Raw genomic sequence first — 14000 nt, forward strand, 5'->3', positions numbered from 1 at the left:
TTAGAGCATCGTTGCATCCCTGGAATTATCTGGGTTCCCTGACAACACCAGAAATAACAATGTGTAAAAAAGCAAGGCAAAACCCAGCCTCCTAAGAGAGCTAATCCCTAATGCAGAGATAGAAATGCCTTTTGGGTTTTGACTACCTCTATCTGAAAAGGCAGCTGGTGTATTAATACTTCCACAGCCATGGGAGTGGCCTCAGCTTTGCTAATCGCTGGTGACCATATCTTGGAGACAGGCTAGAGGCGGAAGGCAGGCCAGCTTCTACTATGTCATGTAGTCTCTGCTCTCCTCGCCTCCCCTCAGAGTACTGGGCTAATGAAGAGAAATGGTACGCTGTAAATCATGTTCAGTCTAGAATAAGCCGTAGGCAATAGGTGATTACTTATGAAAAGCCTAGATGCTGTAACAGAACCTGATTCTGCCCTGGCTTCCAGTCCTAAACACTAAATACTCAGAAGTTCTTTTTTACTTTCCCCGGATTTCTCTACACCTCCTGTTTTTCCCTTCATGGATTTTTAAAAACTGTATTTCTGATGTCTACTAAAGGTTATGTATATTTGAAGATTTCTTCATAGAAGGGCTGCAGAGTTATAAGGAATCTTATTAGTACTCCATCCCTCTGCTCCCAGATATATACCCCAAAAATGATTCCATCTTGTATATATTTATATATTTTTATTCTTTAAACCACCTTTTATATACACATGAGCTCATTCGAACCTTACTTTAACCCCAGTATAACAGTTGTCATTTTGGTCTCCAAATTACATTCTAATCCTATTTATAACACCTTGTTGATAGACATTAGCACTTTTTTGGTTTGTTTTTTATTAAATCATAGCTGGGTACATTAATGCGATCATGGGGCACCATACACTGGTTTTATAGACCGTTTGACACATTTTCATCATACTGGTGACATTAGCACTTTGTGTTCCTCTGTAAGGTTCATTGCCTTCACATGCAATTTTTGTTTTCCTGCTGAATCCACATCACCAGCAATTCCTACAGAAAATTAATTACTTCAGTTATCTTCGTGTATATATATATATATATATATATATCTGCATGTATATATCCTGAATACATACATGATTTTTATGCTTTATAAAATTAAAAACAACAACAATTTCTGTCCAAAGATTCAATTCAATCAACTAAGCCATAGCTTTTCACTTCTGACAAGTGTCCTCTTGTCCCCATGTTGCTTTCTCATGGTGAGGACCGAGCTCCTTGGAAATAGGCCTTTGAAGTCATATGCCTTTGTTCTATTGTGAGCCTTATTTAATTCCAAGGGGGAAAAAGCCTGAATTTTATCTCCTGTAAAGTGGTATTGAGAATGAAACAGTAATCACAAAACTTGTTAAGCCTTTTGATTTAAGGTGATGAAAGAATCATTGACTTGATTCCTCAAATGCCTGTTTAATTAATTGTAACGTTTCGGATTATATGTGTCTGTTTTTACCAGCAGATAATTTCTGTAACTCAAATTATTATTTTCTAAAGACTGAAAAGATTCCCAAGACCACAGAGTATAAAAAGCAAAGAGCCAGTGCTCTTAGGAAGATTTATCTGTTAGCAGAAGTTTATATCTTCCTCTAATAGTCACTGAGTTTGCAGCCAGAAGAACTTCTAGGAAGTTCAGTTGTTTTCATTTGAATAATTGCTAAGATGCATTGCCAAGGCCATAAATACTGTTTACAATGAGTCAGAATTTCACTTTGTACTTCAGCCTTTGAGCCTTAATATTTCATGCCTTCAAAATTAAATCTTGTTCTTGTGATAATCCATTGTATCAGCCTTTTTCAGTAATTCATTAAACAAAGAAATTCACCCAGTTTCATGGTGGGGAAGGGATGGTTCAGGTTAGAAATGGAATGAGACATTAATCATTCATTGCCCTTTGCAGGATAAAAACAGGAATTTTAAATATTTTTTCTGCTTTAATGGCCAGAAAAATTCTATTTGTTAATTCTAAACCTTACATTTTTTTAAAGTATAGCCTAGTGAGATGTTAATTGATATTAATTTCAGTGATATGTTCATAAAAGATATAAACCAGTTATATTCTGTTAAAAAGGAGAGGGAGGGGAACTTTTTTGAAATAGGCTTACTTGCAAAATTGGATGACCAAAATAATTTTACATCAGAAGTCTTAAAATTCAGAGAACAAGCCTATGATTTAAAAAAAAAAAAAAAAAAACTCTTGGCCAGGCATGGTGGTTTACACCATGTAATCCTAGCACTCTGGCAGGCCCAGGCAGGTGGATTTCCTGAGTTCACATATTCAAGACCAGCCTGAGCCAGAGCAGGACCTCGTCTCTAGAATAGCCGGACATTGTGGTGGGTGCCTGTAGTCCCAGCTACTTGGGAGACTGAGGCAAGGGAATCATTTGAGCTCAAGAGTTTTGAGGTTGTCATGAGCTGTATGCCACAGCACTTTACCAAAGCTGACAAAGTGAGACTCCGTCTCAAAAAAAAAAAAAAAAAAAAAAAAAACTCTTGAAGAGAAGCTGCCATATTAGCATGCCTTCTTCTCTCTCTAGATGTATGTGAGCTGACGTTTCATGTCAGAGCTATATCAGTGCAGCCCTAACAGGACGTGTCAGTACAGCTGATGTGACGCTCCCATTGGTTCATCTCTTTTCATACCATGTGGTGGCAGTCCCGTGATAAAATTCACACATACTGTTGGCTGTCTGGGTATAGGACTAGTAACATCCTTTTACTTGAAGGAATTTTTGCTTGTGCTCAAAAATTCATTGGGAATGATAGAAAGAGGAGTTGAAACACACCAAAAGAAAAGTGCTTTGTTTTTTGTTTTCAAAAAGTAAAAAGACTACATCTTTCAACGTCATTCTGCCTTTTGAGAAACTTGGGCATTTTACAAAGAGTCCCTGTCATACCCGACAAAGCAGGTAGGGGGCACTAGGCTGTTTTACTTGGTAAACCCGGGCAGCCAGGAGCCAACAAGGGCTGCCCTTGAATTAACATACAGTGCCTGGGAGTTAATCAGTTGTCCCACTTCGAGGAAGAATCTCTCAGTTCTCACTCAAGGCCAATTATTTTAGGGAATGGTTAACCTTGTTAGTTTTCTGATATTACAACAGATGAAAAACGGTAAACTAAAAGAAGCAACGACTGATAGATTAAAAGGAGATTAAAACACAGGCAGTAGGGCGGCGCCTGTGGCTCAGTTGGTAAGGCGCCGGCCCCATATACCGAAGGTGGTGGGTTCAAACACGGCCCCGGCCAAACTCAACCAAAAAATAGCTGGGCGTTGCGGCGCCTGTAGTCCCAGCTACTTGGGAGCCTGAGGCAAGAGAATCGCTTAAGCCCAGGAGTTGGAGGTTGCTGTGAGCTGTGTGAGGCCACGGCACTCTCTACAAAAAAAAAAAAATCACAAGCAGTAGACATTCTGGAATTTAATGTATGAAAGATCAAACAATCTTCTTATTATTTATTTCCGGTTCATTAGAACCTTGTGTTGGGCAGCACCTGGCTCAGTGAGTAGGGCACCAGCCCCATATACCAAGGGTAGCAGGTTTGAACCCGGCCCCTGCCAAACTGCAACCAAAAAATAGCCGGGCGTTGTGGCGGGCGCCTGTAGTCTCAGCTACTCGGAAGGCTGAGGCAAGAGAATCGCCTAAGCACAAGAGCTGGAGGTTGCTGTGAGCTGTGACGCCACAGCACTGTACTGAGGGCGACAAAGTGAGACTCTATCTCTTAAAAAAAAAGAGAGTCTTATGTAATATTTCCAAGTAACAAAGAAGAAAAAAAATATTTCCACATAGTCTGGGTAAGAAGTCAAGGAAACGTAGTTTATTTTAGCTTAACAACAAAAATTATATGCACATACTTTATGTTTTATGTTTTAAAAAAGTATGGGTTTTTAACATAACCATCAGTTTGCCCATACTTTATGCGTTATGTCAAAAAATAAACTTCAGAGGAATCCCGTCATCCTGTCAGTTTGCCCATGCTTTATGGGTTATTTTAAAAAATAAACTTCAGAGGAATGCTTTCTTCCCCCATTTTGCCAGATAAACAATTTTATTCTAACTCTTGTGTACCTCGTGTTTGTCTAGCTTAAACACCTCAGAAATACTAAGTTTAATTAGGTGGTGAGTGATTGAATGATATTGGCATAAAATTGAGTTTTTCTAACTAAACCAAATGGGCTTGAGAGAGCTCAGCTGGCATTAGATCAGAAAGGGCCATCAGCAAAGTGGTTCTGCAAATGCCGAGGTATGATTCAATCCAGGACACACAATTCAAGACATCAAAGAAGATAGCCTCGTCACTTGCCCCACTTCCCAGTTCTGTTCTACAGCTGTTGGGGACCAAAAGCCCTTCAGGGAAGTGTATGTATAATACTTTTATTATTTATTATGCCACATACACACGTGCACACGCATGCACACACCCTCAGACCTTCAGCTTCCAGTTCAGTAGAATTCATTTTTGAATGAAATTCATTAGCGCCATCTTGACTGAGTCTTAATAGAAGGGTAAAGAGCTTCGATAGAAAAGGGAAGGACATTCCAGGAAGAGGAAACAACCAGAGCGAAGGCACAGAGGCCCATACGCACCCTTGAGGAATGCCAAGTCATCTCTTGAGAAATGCAGAGACATGGACATAGTGGAAAGGGCCTCAAGATCTCATCCTTTGGTGAGAGAAGGCCCCAGAAGAAGAGTAAACTGCAGAGTTTTGGAGCTCTCATCCTGGCAAGAATGTTGAGGATGGATTGGAGGTGGCTGAGCTAACAGAGGAAGGCCAGGTGGGAGACTGTTGTAAGATTTAACCAGTCTGGTGCTCGCTTCGGCAGCACATATACTAAAATTGGAACGATACAGAGAAGATTAGCATGGCCCCTGCGCAAGGATGACACGCAAATTTGTGAAGCGTTCCATATTTTTTTAAATAAAAAAAAAAAAAAAAAAAGATTTAACCAGTCTGGGTCTCTGGGTGGTGCCAGGGAAGGGCTCCCACACAAACTGAGTCGGACACTTTGAAGTTAGGACTGGCAGTATTTGGTGCTGGCTGATCCTGGGGAGGGGCTGGGGAAGGGGGAAGGAAGCAGGCTTATTCCCAGGTTTCTTAGCTGCCAGGGGCAGCTGCTTACTGATGCAATCCGCAGTGGGGTTGAAAAGATGAGGCAATGAATTCCTTTTGGACATTCTAAGTCTCCAGATACCTGAGAGACATCTCACATCAGGTGATATCTGAAACTAAGGGGAAGATGACTCAGATTATTGCCTCTACAGCTCTGGATTTAATGGATAAAAGAGATTTGGGCAGGGAGGGCAAAATTAAAAAAAAAAAAAAATGAGAGGGTTGAGAAGAAGCCCTTGGGAAAGCACGTAGCTGGTAAGGACAGGCCATGAGAAGAAATGGGAATATGTGCTCCGTGCTTCAGAGGGAGTGATCGGCCCTGTCAGAAGCCACAGGGAGAGGCCAGGTAAGAGCCCAGGATTTCCTGGATTTGGCAGTGGAGGTTAACGCTGTGTGGGCTGAAGCAATCAGTGTATTTCCTGACCTTGGGCGCCGCTCTTAACCTCAGGGGCTCTGTAACAGGACAGACTTGGCCTGTGAATTGATCGAGTGTCTTCTGGCTGTTATTTTTGTCCATGTGTGACTCTTTCTTTAGGCTATCTCTGTAGTTTGTGAACTGAGCAGGTAGGGTCCTGTCAATTTGCTCATATTTAGCAGCCCATCGATTTGCTCATATTTAGCAGTGACACAAACGAGCATTTCCATTTGGATGATGAAACAGCCTTGATTGCTGAAGCTGGTGTACTAATCTCACCAGCTGACTACTCCCACCTTCTCTTCTACCTACTTATGGGAGTTGCTTCTGTCTGCTGAGTGTGACTTTCAATTAACCACAAAGTGCATTTAGTGGCAGGAGACATTTCTCTCAGCACGCCAAGCATACAACGTCAAAGATGAAGTTTGGGATTAAATTTCTTTAAAATCTTAGGCTACTGCTGCAGCTATTGGAGTTGCTAGGACTTTCAGCAGTCCCTTTGGCAAGCATTTGTTCTGCATGTGTTTGGTGCCAGTTGTTCTGAGGTTTTGTGGCTTGGTCAACTTTCTCTGTTAGGGAAGTATCTTGTCCCGTCAAGAATTGTCATCAAAAGTAACAAGTTTTATGCAGACACATGAACTGTTTGAATTCAAAGGCACCTGCCACTCAGATAAAGGGGTAACCTGGGGCTCCAGTGTGGGTGTTCCCATAGAGCAAAGCACCATCTGCTCATATGGGGATGGTGCAAGTGCCCTGCATGGGTTCCACTGCCCTAACTAGGGTGCAAAGGCCACACCTCTGTGTGTCTGCCAGAGCTCAGAGCCTCCCCTGGCTTCCTGGGCACTCTGCCTGTCACAGGGTGCTTCTAATATTATCACATGATCAGCCACACCTATAAAAACCAAAAAGACATCATTTCAGCAAGTTTCAAAAATCTGTCTCCAGGGAGCAAAAAAAGGAAAGATTTGTAATCCTCCTTAGTGGAAAAGTCTTCCCTTCTTACAGCCTGCTCATGAGTTGGTTCCTGTCATGAAGCAGTCTTCAAAAGCACAGTAAGTGGAGGATTTAATTTACCATAGTAGTACACATTTGCACAGAACCTCAAGACTGTAGCACATTTTCATCATTATTAGTCTCTTAGAGTTTCATGACATTCTCATGGGGAAGACAGAGCAAGAATGGGCAGCATTTTATAGGAGTGGTGGTTGAGGCGGTGACGTGGCTCACCTGTGCTCACAGCAGGGGAAGGCAGGCCAGAGAGACACCAACTCAGGAGAAGCTGATCTAGTGAGCATTTCCTTCTGCCAGCCGACCCCATGGCTGGAACACTGAGGGCATCAAGGCTGCATTTAGACTTTAAAAAAAAGACAGGTTTATAGTATACTGTTGTTTAAACCAAAGTGGTAAAATTTGAAGGGCATGCAGCTGTGAGTACTGTGGGTTAAGAGTAATAGAAAATCTTGTGTGTCTAACAACCAAAGAGATAGCTCAGCATGGACATGACTTTCCTGGTATGAAGCTATTCAGAGAATAGGAAACCACATTCATTGTCTGAAATGGGCTCAGCCAGCCCTGTGTGTTTTATGGTTTAAAGCTGAGAATGCTGATGTTTTTCTTGCTGCATATGCAGGTAATCCACATAACTGGAGGCTTCCGCCTTGTGTGTTCTCTCTGTCTCTACACACACACACATGCACACACACACTCACTTTCCCATGACAGCCTACACAGACTTCTCACCCGTTATTAAAGCTAGCACTTGTTTCTTTGCAAACTATTTGAACTTTTCATCAATAACCTTGACCCAGAGGAACTCATTAACATTCTGGGTTCACAATAGCTCTATGTGAAAATGTAACCTAAAAAATATATTGGAATTTAATTATGACCAAAACTTGGTCTTCCACTGTTGCTCTCAGACAGATTTGTAGTGATGGAGAGTGTGGGCTCTGGGCTCAGACTGCTGGTTAGTGCCCTTGATGAGTCACATGATAGCTGTGCGATGATGGGCAAGTTAATCACCTTTCCTCATTTGTAAAATGGGGTGATAACAGTAGCTATCCTGAAAGGTGATGAGGATTAAATGAGTAATATAGGTAAAGGCTTAGAAGTATGCTCATAGGAAGCTCTTCATAAATGTCAATGATGGTTACTGTTCTTCATCATGGAAGATGTATCAATAGGACCTTCCCCCAGACACTAGGCCTTCCCACCTCTCTTCTGTCTCTGGATTCCTTTAGGGGTCAGTTCTGCATTATGCAGTCTGGCATTTGATGACGTGCTGTGTTATTTATTATTTCAATGTTTCATATGTCTTAATGTTGCTTCCAGTAAGACTGTAAATTCTTTGATGGCAGGAACCATGTAATTTGCTTTTGTTGGATTTTTATAACTTGAGACCAAATCTTGGGAAATTACTGGCAGTTAAGGCCACTTAAACCCCCTTGGACTGTGCTTATTTTTAAGAATAAGTAGGAAAAATTTGTTGGTGTGGGAGTATATGTAGGTACTGCAACAGTTGAAACTTAAGATACAAAACTTACTTTGATACAAACACCCGCACAAAATGTTTGTGGCAGCTTTATTCATAGTACCCCCAAATAGAAAAAAACTGAGATGTCCTTCAACAGGGGATGTTTAAAAACTGCAGTACATCCATACCATGAGATGCTACTCAGCACTAAAGAGGCAAACTCTTGATAACAAGCCACAACCTGGGCTGGGCGCAGTGGCTCATGTCTTCAATCTCAGCACTCTGGGAGGCCCAGGCGGGCAGACTGCTTGAGCTCAGGAATTTGAGACCATCCTGAGCAAGAGTGAGACCCTATCTCTAAAACTAGCCAGGGATTGTGGCAAGTGCCTATAGTCCCAGCTACTTGGGAGGCTGAGGCAAGAGATCACTTGAGATCAAGAGTTCGAAGTTGCTGTGAGCTGTGACGTAACAGCACTCAGCCCCAGAGCAACTGAGAATCTCCAGAGAATTACATTGATGAAAAAAGCCAAGACAAAATGGTTGTACTCTGTTTGATTCCATTTACATAACATTCTTTTCTTTTTTAAAAACAAAGTCTCACCTGTCACCCTGAGTAGAGTGCTGTGGCATCACAGCTCACAGCAACCACAAACTCTCAGGCTTAAGCAATTCTCTTGCCTCAGCCTCAAGTAGCTGGGACTACAGGTGCCCACCACAATGCCAGCTAATTTTAGAGATGGAGTCTGGCTCTGGCTCAGGCTGGTCTGGAACTCCTGATCTCAGGCAATCCACCCACCTCGGCCTCCCAGAGTGCTAGGATTACAGGCGTGAGCCACCGCACCTGGCTATATAACATTCTTGAGATGATGAAATTATAGAAATGAAAACAGATGAATGGTTGCCAGAGTTCAAGCATGGGGTGGCAACAGGCAGGAAGAGCAGTCTGTGGGCCCTTATAGTAGAAATGTTTTGTGTCACGAGTGTCAGTGTCAGTATCCTGGTGGTAACACTGTACCACAGTTTTGTAAAATGCTGCCATTTAGGGGGAAGTGAGTAAAGTGTATAGGAGATCTCTCTGTATAATTTCTTCTAACAATGTAAATTACAATGATCTCAAAATGAAACATTTAATTAAAAAAAAAAAAAAAAACACTTATAGCTGTCCCAACAGAAGCAGAAAGAGTGGTTTGAGTTGCCCACCATTGGGAGAAACATGGCAAGTCTCTTCCGGAAGGATCTTACATTTTAGAAATAAAGTTTGTCAATTATATGTTAACTTGTTTGTTTATATGAGTATTTATTCCTTGGAGTATAATAGTAGCAGTATTTAGTCATATGAAATGATGTTATTGTCTAATACAGGGGTCCTCAAACTATGGCCCACAGGCCACATGTGGCGGTGTGAATTGTATTTGTTCCTGTTTTGCTTTTTACTTCAAAATAAGATATGTGCAGTGTGCATAGGAATTTGTTCATAGTTTGTTTTTTTAAACTATAATCTGGCCCTCCAATGGTCTGAGGGACAGTGAATTGGCTCCCTGTTAAAAAAGTTTGAGGACGCCTGGTCTAATATAATAGAGCAAGTTGGGGGAATAACTTAAGAGAAGGTCTTTTCCAATTCCTTTATTTCACAGATTCAGAAACTCAGAAGTGGCCCAAAGGTACACAGCTACTGAGCAGCCTTAACAAGGGCTAGAGCCCTGTCACCACAGAATCCAGTCATGTGCTTCCTATGCCAAGAGCAGCACAATTAAATGTGCCTTGAGGAATATCCTGAATTGCTTGGGTTACCTTGCTTGGTGCTGAGATGACTCATGGCCACCCAGGAGGGTTGCCCCTGCTCAGTCCATGGGAAAGACTGGAACATGGGTAGGTTTGGGAACCTACCCAGAGAAGTTCACAAACCAGGATGGGAAGTTCTGCTTACTCTGGAAGCACATGGTAGGACCCCAGAACAGACTAAAACTCGGAGAACTGACAAACAGAAAACAAAGAAGAGGAAACAGCTGATAGCAGAGCTGAGTTGAAAACCAGCTCTCCATTCTCTGACCAGGACTTCTCTGAAGGGGTGCTCCAGAAGTGAGCACCCCAATGTAAGCATTTTATCTACAGTAAGCCAACAGCACTTACTTAATCCACCACTAAGCAGGAAGCCAGGCTAGAAACAGAGAGATGGGACATAAATTTCCAGAGTACCAATTACTATCCTGGGATCCTGGACAGAACCCCTCCTCCTCACCCTCTTGCCTCAGTTTACCCATTCATATAATACTAATACAGGGGCTATATTCGCCAGAAAAAACCTTTGCAGCTTTTGTTTTAATCTTTCTGAACACACAACTAAAAAAAAAATCTCTTACAAAATGAGAATTGTACGGATTGTTGTCGAAGCTGCCTAACCAACTGCAAATGTAAAACAGACCCAAATCATTTCCTCGGGGTTATTAAATTAGCCTCTGCTTCCCTGTGAGTGGTGGTGGAGATGCTGGCTGCAGAGAAGAGACATGGGCAAAGAGCAGTAAAAACTTTGCTTTTTTGGAAGACATTTTGTATGTCGCACAAACAGCCCCCGCTGCCAAGTGAGTCAGAATTTCCGAACGGCATAATTTTAGTGCCCTTCTTGTGGTTCCCTCTCTGGGCTGCTTCTGAAAGGGAGGCCTCAGGGCGGGGTTTCCTGTGCTCCATTCCAAAGATGACAGAGGGGCTCTTCCCCCAATCCTTTGCCAGATTTTTTTTTTTCCAGATAAGTTTTCATCTCTTTCATCTCTACTCCTTTCTGTAGCAGCAGGTAATGCTGAAGATGAATGGAAGTTTTTATAGCCTTCCTAGTTGCAAACTCCCCCAATCTCCTGCATTGCTCATTCCACTATTTTTCCTTCCATATGGATTCGCTTGGAGTGGGAAAAGGCTATCATTGAATACAAAACTGGGTCCTGTCTGTGGTGAGATGTTTATGTCAGGCTTAAGAAAAGTAATGGGAGAGTATTCTGAAAAACAGCAAGCCCTATCTGTACACCCAAAGATAATGACAACAACAATAAAACTAATGTCTGCATGGTATTTTTCTGTGTATAAGATATTTTTATCACACGTATTTTCACCCTTGAAATACTATCGCTGTCCCCACCTAACACATGAGAAAACCAGTGTTGTAAGAGGTCACAAACTCGTGAAGTTCCCTCAGTTGCATAAGTGGCAAAGCAGCGCCTGGAATTTGGGTCTCTCCACAGCTCTGAGTGGTGCTTTGTGCTGTGTCCCTGGGCCCCACGCTAACGTGTCCTGTCAGAGAGTCATTGCACCATGATCTCCCTGAGAGTAGTCGTCTATGCCACGTTCTCCACGGTATTTCCAGAGACCGACACCGGGAAAGACATAGTCGCTGTTCGGGAAGTGTTTGATGAACGACTGAGCAGCTGTATGCCAGAAACTATAGTGACCACGCTAGATCCAGAACCAAAATATAACAGCTCACTCAAGCTGGGTGCTCACAATACCAGTCACAAAACCACACGAGATAGGCTCCTATGATTAGAGCCATCTACAGAAGAGGGAACCTAGGGTGGGTAATCAGCCAAATGATGTAAATTGGGGCACTTTGGCACCAGAGCCTAAAGTCTCAACTTCTGCCCATGCAGGACATTAACTTTACACAACCTGTTGCTGTACCTTTGCAGCAGCTGGGGACCAACTCTATCCTTGAGCAAGCACCTGACCTCTTCATGTCTTGGATTCCCTCAGAAGACAAGCTCATTAAACTTTTCCTAACTACCTAGACGGTCTTTGCAGGGATTTCATAAGGAGATACATATGAAAGCATTCTGAAAAAACAAAGCACATTATTCAAATGCAGGTATTATAATAGTTGTTAATCACCATCTGCCCTTCAGTTTGGCTGTTGTAACCCCATGACCTGCGACAGCACCTCAGAGGAAGTCATGATGATAATGAGATGCTTCAGCAAACCTGGAACCTGTCACCTGGAACCAGTCAAGCGCAGGGATAGGACAGGCCCTTTTGTGCATCTCCAGCAATGCTGAGAGTTACGGATTCGTGAATGGGATGTAACTAGGGAGTCGTAGCCAACACTCTGGGAGTCTAATTCAAGATAGGTCTACTTCAGTGTCAATCCTGGATTTTGGCTAATTCTTCTATCTTTTCCTCAATTCAAAAAAGACACACACACACACACACTCTCTCTCTCTCTCTCTCTCTCTCTCTCTCTCTCTCTCTCTCTATTACTAGCTGGTCCTGTTTTACAATTTAATCTCTTAGGACACTGACTTTTACACTGATTTGTTCAACAAACATCTGCCTGCCCTGCTAAGAAACAAAAGAGGAAAACACCCTCCTGAAAGCGCTGGATTTGGGCCAGTTACTAAAGTCCTGGAGGCAGCTTCTCCTCATCTGTAAAATAGGCTACCCACATCAAAATTGTGAAGGCTGGAGTTCACAGGGCACCTAGTTTTACAAGTTGTATCCCTCATTAGCAGCTCCCATCTGGATCCAGAGGAGGCAGAGCCAGTCATCCTAATATGTAATTATTCTGAAAAAGATAAGGGGTGGGGCCATAGACTTCAAAACCTGGCTGGATGCTCTGGAAGGCTAGAGACTGCAGGCCTGGGCAGAGAGGGAGGTGAGGGCCCAGGTCCCAAGGCTCCCAGTGCAGAAGTTTGGCGGGAAGCTTGTAGCAAACCCAGGTCAAGGCAACTGCAAATGAAAGACTCAGGCTGATAGGATAGACCTTCTAATCTAAGGTTAAAGGGAGTCTCTGGAACAGGGGTCGGTGAATAAAAGGAGATATCTGCTGAACTGTGGTTGGGGACGGGGGAGGAAGGCACATTCTTGGGAAATTCACATTATGGGTGTGATTCACGTTGCTTGTGACCTTAGACTATGAGGTGGGAGGAACTGAGGGAGTACCAGCACCCCGTCATCCTGGCCTATTGGGGTCACTCGCTTCTTGGATTTCGAGCCTCAGGGCGGTGTGCCCATGCCAATGTTGGCTCTTCAAGGGTAAGACGTGCCGGTCGCTTTCCCCAAGTCTGAACGCTCAGGGACTCCCTCTCCACATTTAATTTCCCCAGGGAGAGCCAGCTCTGCGCAATTCTCTAGGATGAGACCAGCGTGGACAACCCCTGCCCAGACCCGGGTCTGCGACAGGGGGCAGTGAGGCTCTTCCTCCGCCCGGTCCCCGCGGGCCTCCGGCGAGCGCGCGCGCCGAGCTCTCCCGCCCCGCAGGGGTGGCAAGGCCACCGCGCCGCACCCAGGGCCGGTCCCTGCGGGGGCGGGGGCGCTTGTGTGTCCGGGCCCCGCCCCGCCCCGCCCCCCACCCCTCCGGCCCGGCCCGGAGCCGCCCCGGACTCAGGGAGGAAGGAGGGAGGCTCGGCCCCAGCCGCCCGCGGTGCCGCGCTCCTCCAAGCTCCGGGCCGGGTAAGTGGCGCCGGGTCGGCAGGCCGGGCCGGGGCCGGGAGGGTCGGAAGTCTGGCCCCCGACCCACCGCGACACATCCCCCAGGATTGGGCGGCGCAAGTCGGGGGGGCCTGGAGAGGCGCGCCGGGCGCCAGAGCTAGGGCGCTGGCGTGACAGCTGCGGGCGGGCGGGTATTTTTAGTTTAAATCCAAGCGTTCCCTGCTGGCTGCGAAATCCCGGAGCCTTTCCTCTCAACTCCCAAGGCTGGGCCGGCAAGAAAAAGCCCTGAAAGCCCGGACAGCGTGTCCCAGGCGGGCCGGGAGCCTCCTCTGGTCTTCCCTCTGACCCCCCCCCCCCCAGGGGCTAGCAGACCTGTCACTGCGGCGTGTGTCCTGGCCTCGTCTGGAACCTGGGCTGGAATGCCTCCTCCTGGAGACCACGCGCTCTCCAGCGCTCGAGGGGTGTGTGTGGGGGCTGGGGGGCGGGTGCTTGAGCAAGCAGAGCAGCGGTAAGAAGGGGAAGTCCACTCCGCCAGCTAGATTTCCTTCAGACACCTCTGGGCTGTGCAGCGTTGGGGAACA

At 44.8% G+C, this 14000-nt stretch overlaps 1 protein-coding gene, 1 long non-coding RNA gene and 1 other non-coding gene across 6 annotated transcripts in view; 2 read left to right on the plus strand and 1 right to left on the minus strand.

Annotated features, from left to right (window-relative positions):
* Positions 1–707: 707 nt before the first annotated feature.
* Positions 708–13869, minus strand: LOC128593491 (uncharacterized). Its single transcript, XR_008382369.1, has 3 exons — positions 13792–13869; positions 6765–6891; positions 708–1011 (listed from the first exon to the last, which is right to left on the minus strand). It is a non-coding gene; the product is annotated as an uncharacterized LOC128593491 (long non-coding RNA).
* LOC128594989 (U6 spliceosomal RNA) lies at positions 4820–4926 on the plus strand. Its single transcript, XR_008382685.1, has one exon. It is a non-coding gene; the product is annotated as a U6 spliceosomal RNA (small nuclear RNA).
* Positions 13330–14000, plus strand: part of SYNE3 (spectrin repeat containing nuclear envelope family member 3) — a 100010-nt gene continuing 99339 nt past the window's right edge. Inside the window, exon 1 of one of the 4 annotated variants that reach the window (XM_053601520.1) lies at positions 13330–13440. The gene's annotated coding sequence lies outside the window, so the exon portion shown is untranslated. The remainder of the gene's footprint in view (positions 13441–14000) is intronic. The other 3 variants (XM_053601523.1, XM_053601519.1, XM_053601524.1) reach the window with 3 other exon arrangements.

Source organism: Nycticebus coucang, chromosome 9 (assembly GCF_027406575.1).
Source record: "Nycticebus coucang isolate mNycCou1 chromosome 9, mNycCou1.pri, whole genome shotgun sequence".
In the NCBI taxonomy this organism is placed as follows: domain Eukaryota; kingdom Metazoa; phylum Chordata; class Mammalia; order Primates; family Lorisidae; genus Nycticebus; species Nycticebus coucang.